Raw genomic sequence first — 6,901 nt, 5'->3', positions numbered from 1 at the left:
GGAGTCCTACTCCCAGAAGGAGTAGGACTCCTCCTGGCGCGCCACACCTTGGCCGGCCGGCCCCCCTCCCTTGAACCTTTATATACGGAGGCAGGGGCACCCCTAGAGACACAAGTTGATCCACGTGATCATATTCTTAGCCGTGTGCGGTGCCCCCTTCCACCATAGTCCCCGATAATATTGTAGCGGTGCTTATGCGAAGCCCTGCGACGGTAGTACATCAAGATCGTCACCACGCCGTCGTGCTGACGGAACTCTTCCCCGACACTTTGCTGGATCGAAGTCCGGGGATCGTCATCGAGCTGAACGTGTGCTAGAACTCGGAGGTGCCGTAGTTTTGGTGCTTGATCGGTCGGGCCGTGGAGACGTACGACTACATCAACCAAACGCTTCCGTTGTCGATCTACAAGGGTACGTAGATCATACTCTCCCCCTCTCGTTGCTATGCATCACCATGATCTTGCGTGAGCGTAGGAAATTTTTTGAAATTACTATGAAACCCAACAGTGGCATCCGAGCCTAGGTTTTATATGTTGATGTTATATGAACGAGTAGAACACAAGTGAGTTGTGGGCGATATAAGTCATACTGCTTACCAGCATGACATACTTTGGTTTGGCGGTATTGTTGGACGAAGCGGCCCAGACCGACATTACGCGTACGCTTACGCAAGACCGGTTCTCCCGACGTGCTTTGCACATAGGTGGCTTGCGGGTGACAGTTTCTCCAACTTTAGTTGAACCGAGTGTGGCTACGCCCGGTCCTTGCGAAGGTTAAAACAGCACCAACTTGACAAACTATCGTTGTGGTTTTGATGCGTAGGTAAGATTGGTTCTTGCTTAAGCCCGTAGCAGCCACGTAAAACATGCAACAACAAAGTAGAGGACGTCTAACTTGTTTTTGCAGGGCATGTTGTGATGTGATATGGTCAAGACATGATGCTAAATTTTATTGTATGAGATGATCATGTTTTGTAACCGAGTTATCGGCAACTGGCAGGAGCCATATGGTTATTGCTTTATTGTATGCAATGCAATCGCGTTGTAATGCTTTACTTTATCACTAAGCGGTAGCGATAGTCGTGGAAGCATAAGATTGGCGAGACGACAACGATGCTACCATGGAGATCAAGGTGTCGCGCCGGTGACGATAGTGATCATGACGATGCTTCGGAGATGAAGATCACAAGCACAAGATTATGATGGCCATATCATATCACTTATATTGATTGCATGTGATGTTTATCTTTTATGCATCTTATCTTGCTTTGATTGACGGTAGCATTATAAGATGATCTCTCACTAAATTATCAAGAAGTGTTCTCCCTGAGTATGCACCATTGCGAAAGTTCTTCGTGCTGAGACACCACGTGATGATCGGGTGTGATAGGCTCTACGTTCAAATACAACGGGTGCAAAACAGTTGCACACGCGGAATACTCAGGTTATAATTGACGAGCCAAGCATATACAGATATGGCCTCAGAACACGGAGACCGAAAGGTCGAGCGTGAATCATATAGTAGATATGATCAACATAGTGATGTTCACAAATGAAACTACTCCATCTCACGTGATGATCGGACATGGTTTAGTTGATTTGGATCACGTAATCACTTAGATGATTAGAGGGATGTCTATCTAAGTGGGAGTTCTTTAAGTAATATGATTAACTGAACCTAAATTTATTATGAACTTAGTACCTGATAGTATCTTGCTTGTTTATGTATGATTGTAGATAAATGGCCCGTGCTGTTATTCCGTTGAATTTTAATGCGTTCCTTGAGAAAGCAAAGTTGAAAGATGATGGTAGCAATTACACGGACTGGGTCCGTAACTTGAGGATTATCCTCATTGCTGCATAGAAGAATTACGTCCTGGAAGCACCGCTGGGTGCCAGGCCTGCTGCTGGAGCAACACCAGATGTTGTGAACGTCTGGCAGAGCAAAGCTGATGACTACTCGATAGTTCAGTGTGCCATGCTTTACGGCTTAGAACCGGGACTTCAACGACGTTTTGAACATCATGGAGCATATGAGATGTTCCAGGAGTTGAAGTTAATATTTCAAGCAAATGCCCGGATTGAGAGATATGAAGTCTCCAATAAGTTCTATAGCTGCAAAATGGAGGAGAACAGTTCTGTCAGTGAGCATATACTCAAAATGTCTGGGTATAATAATCACTTGATTCAAATGGGAGTTAATCTTCCAGATGATTGCATCATTGACAGAATTCTCCAATCACTGCCACCAAGCTACAAGAGCTTCGTGATGAACTATAATATGCAAGGGATGAATAAGACTATTCCCGAGCTCTTCGCAATGTTGAAAGCTGCGGAGGTAGAAATCAAAAAGGAGCATCAAGTGTTGATGGTCAACAAGACCACTAGTTTCAAGAAAAAGGGCAAAGGGAAGAAGAAGGGGAACTTCAAGAAGAACAGCAAGCAAGTTGCTGCTCAAGAGAAGAAACCCAAGTCTGGACCTAAGCCTGAAACTGAGTGCTTCTACTGCAAGCAGACTGGTCACTGGAAGCGGAACTGCCCCAAGTATTTGGCGAATAAGAAGGATGGCAAGGTGAACAAAGGTATATGTGATATACATGTTATTGATGTGTACCTTACTAATGCTCGCAGTAGCACCTGGGTATTTGATACTGGTTTTGTTGCTAATATTTGCAACTCGAAACAGGGACTACGGATTAAGCGAAGATTGGCTAAGGACGAGGTGACGATGCGCGTGGGAAACGGTTCCAAAGTCGATGTGATCGCGGTCGGCACGCTACCTCTACATCTACCTTCGGGATTAATATTAGACCTAAATAATTGTTATTTGGTGCCAGCATTAAGCATGAACATTATATCTGGATCTTGTTTGATGTGAGACGGTTATTCATTTAAATCAGAGAATAATGGTTGTTCTATTTATATGAGTAATATCTTTTATGGTCATGCACCCCTGAAGAGTGGTCTATTCTTATTGAATCTCGATAGTAGTAACATACATATTCATAATGTTGAAACCAAAAGATGCAGAGTTGATAATGATAGTGCAACTTATTTGTGGCACTGCCGTTTAGGTCATATCGGTGTAAAGCGCATGAAGAAACTCCATACTGATGGACTTTTGGAACCACTTGATTATGAATCACTTGGTACTTGCGAACCATGCCTCATGGGCACGATGACTAAAACGCCGTTCTCCGGTACTATGGAGAGAGCAACAGATTTGTTGGAAATCATACATACAGATGTATGTGGTCCGATGAATATTGAGGCTCGTGGCGGATATCGTTATTTTCTCACCTTCACAGATGATTTAAGCAGATATGGGTATATCTACTTAATGAAACATAAGTCTGAAATGTTTGAAAAGTTCAAAGAATTTCAGAGTGAAGTTGAAAATCATCGTAACAAGAAAATAAAGTTTCTACGATCTGATCGTGGAGGAGAATATTTGAGTTATGAGTTTGGTGTACATTTGAAGCAATGCAGAATAATTTCGCAACTCACGCCACCCGGAACACCATAGTGTAATGGTGTGTCCGAACGTTGTAATCGTACTTTACTAGATATGGTGCGATCTATGATGTCTCTTACTGATTTACCGCTATCGTTTTGGGGTTATGCTTTGGAGACGGCCGCATTCACGTTAAATAGGGCACCATCAAAATCTGTTGAGACGACGCCTTATGAACTATGGTTTGGCAAGAAACCAAAGTTGTCGTTTCTGAAAGTTTGGGGCTGCGATGCTTATGTGAAAAAGCTTCAACCTGATAAGCTCGAACCCAAATCGGAGAAATGTGTCTTCATAGGATATCCAAAGGAGACTATTGGATACACCTTCTATCACAGATCCGAAGGCAAGACTTTTGTTGCTAAGTTCAGAAACTTTCTGGAGAAGGAGTTTCTCTCGAAAGAAGTGAGTGGGAGGAAAGTAGAACTTGACGAGGTAACTGTACCTGCTCCCTTATTGGAAAGTAGTGCATCACAGAAAACTGTTTCTGTGACACCTACACCAATTAGTGAGGAAGCTAATGATAATGATCATGAAACTTCAGAACAAGATACTACTGAACCTCGTAGATCAACCAGAGTGAGATCCGCACCAGAGTGGTACGGTAATCCTGTTCTGGAAGTCATGCTACTAGATCATGATGAACCTACGAAATATGAAGAAGCGATGGTGAGCCCAGATTCCACAAAATGGCTTGAAGCCATGAAATCTGAGATGGGATCCATGTACGAGAACAAAGTATGGACTTTGGTTGACTTGCCCAATGATCAGCAAGCAATTGAGAATAAATGGATCTTCAAGAAGAAGACTGACGCCGACGGTAATATTACTGTCTACAAAGCTCGACTTGTCGCAAAAGGGTTTCGGCAAGTTCAAGGGATTGACTACGATGAGACCTTCTCACCTGTAGCGATGCTTAAGTCTGTCCGAATCATGTTAGCAATTGCCGCATTTATGATTATGAAATTTGGCAGATGGATGTCAAAACTGCATTCCTGAATGGATTTCTGGAAGAAGAGTTGTGTATGATGCAACCGGAAGGTTTTTGTCGATCCAAAGGGAGCTAACAAAGTGTGCAAGCTCCAGCGATCCATTTATGGACTGGTGCAAGCCTCTCGGAGTTGGAATAAACGCTTTGATAGTGTGATCAAAGCATTTGGTTTTATACAGACTTTTGGAGAAGCCTCTATTTACAAGAAAGTGAGTGGGAGCTCTGTAGCATTTCTAATATTATATGTGGATGACATATTACTGATTGGAAATGATATAGAATTTCTGGATAGCATAAAGGGATACTTGAATAAGAGTTTTTCAATGAAAGACCTCGGTGAAGCTGCTTACATATTAGGCATAAAGATCTATAGAGATAGATCAAGACGTTTAATTGGACTTTCACAAAGCACATACCTTGACAAGATTTTGAAGAAGTTCAAAATGGATCAAGCAAAGAAAGGGTTCTTGCCTGTGTTACAAGGTGTGAAGTTGAGTCGGACTCAATGCCCGACCACTGCAGAAGATAGAGAGAAGATGAAAGATATTCCCTATGCTTTAGCCATAGGCTCTATCATGTATGCAGTGCTGTGTACCAGACCTAATGTGTGCCTTGCTATAAGTCTAGCAGGGAGGTACCAAAGTAATCCAGGAGTGGATCACTAGACAGCGGTCAAGAACATCCTGAAGTACCTGAAAAGGACTAAGGATATGTTTCTTGTATATGGAGGTGACAAAGAGCTCATCGTAAACGGTTACGTTGATGCGAGCTTTGACACTGATCCGGACGATTCTAAATCGCAAACCGGATACGTGTTTACATTAAACGGTGGAGCTGTCAGTTGGTGCAGTTCTAAACAGAGCGTCGTGGCGGGATCTACGTGTGAAGCGGGATACATAGCTGCTTCGGAAGCAGCGAATGAAGGAGTCTGGATTAAGGAGTTCATATCCGATCTAGGTGTCATACCTAGTGCATCGGGTCCAATGAAAACCTTTTGTGACAATACTGGTGCAATTGCCTTGGCGAAGGAATCCAGATTTCACAAGAGAACCAAGCACATCAAGAGACGCTTCAATTCCATCCGGGATCTAGTCCAGGTGGGAGACATAGAGATTTGCAAGATACATACGGATCTGAATGTTGCAGACCCGTTGACTAAGCCTCTTCCACGAGCAAAACATAATCAGCATCAAGGCTCCATGGGTGTTAGAATCATTACTGTGTAATCTAGATTATTGACTCTAGTGCAAGTGGGAGACTGAAGGAAATATGTCCTAGAGGCAATAATAAAGTTATTATTTATTTCCTTATATCATGATAAAAGTTTATTATTCATGCTAGAATTGTATTAACCGGAAACATAATACATGTGTGAATACATAGACAAACAGAGTGTCACTAGTATGCCTCTACTTGACTAGCTCGTTAATCAAAGATGGTTATGTTTCCTAACCATGGACAAAGAGTTGTTATTTGATTAACAGGATCACATCATTAGTTGAATGATCTGATTGACATGACCCATTCCATTAGCTTAGCACCCGATCATTTAGTATGTTGCTATTCCTTTCTTCATGACTTATACATGTTCCTATGACTATGAGATTATGCAACTCCCGTTTGCCAGAGGAACACTTTGTGTGCTACCAAACGTCACAACGTAACTGGGTGATTATAAAGGAGCTCTACAGGTGTCTCCAGAGGTACATGTTGGGTTGGCGTATTTCGAGATTAGGATTTGTCACTCCGATTGTCGGAGAGGTATCTCTGGGCCCTCTCGGTAATGCACATCACTTAAGCCTTGCAAGCATTGCAACTAATGAGTTAGTTGCGGGATGATGTATTACAGAACGAGTAAAGAGACTTGCCAGTAACGAGATTGAACTAGGTATAGGATACCGACGATCGAATCTCGGGCAAGTAACATACCGATGACAAAGGGAACAACGTATGTTGTTATGCGGTCTGACCGATAAAAGATCTTCGTAGAATATGTAGGAGCCAATATGAGCATCTAGGTTCTGCTATTGGTTATTGACCGGAGACGTGTCTCGGTCATGTCTACATTGTTCTCGAACCCGTAGGGTCCGCACGCTTAAGGTTACGATGACAGTTATATTATGAGTTTATGCATTTTGATGTACCGAAGGTTGTTCGGAGTCCCGGATGTGACCACGGACATGACGAGGAGTCTCGAAATGGTCGAGACATAAAGATTGATACATTGGAAGCCTATGTTTGGATATCGGAAGTGTTTCGGGTGAAATCGGGATTTTACCGGAGTACCGGGAGGTTACCGGAACCCCCGGGGAGGTATATGGGCCTTAGTGGGCCTTAGTGGAAGAGAGGAGAGGTGGCCAGAGATGGGCCGCGCGCCCCTCCCCCCTTGGTCCGAATTGG

This window comes from Triticum dicoccoides, chromosome 2A, assembly GCF_002162155.2.
Source record: "Triticum dicoccoides isolate Atlit2015 ecotype Zavitan chromosome 2A, WEW_v2.0, whole genome shotgun sequence".
Taxonomy (NCBI): Eukaryota; Viridiplantae; Streptophyta; class Magnoliopsida; order Poales; family Poaceae; genus Triticum; species Triticum dicoccoides.
This window is presented reverse-complemented; position numbering follows the sequence as displayed.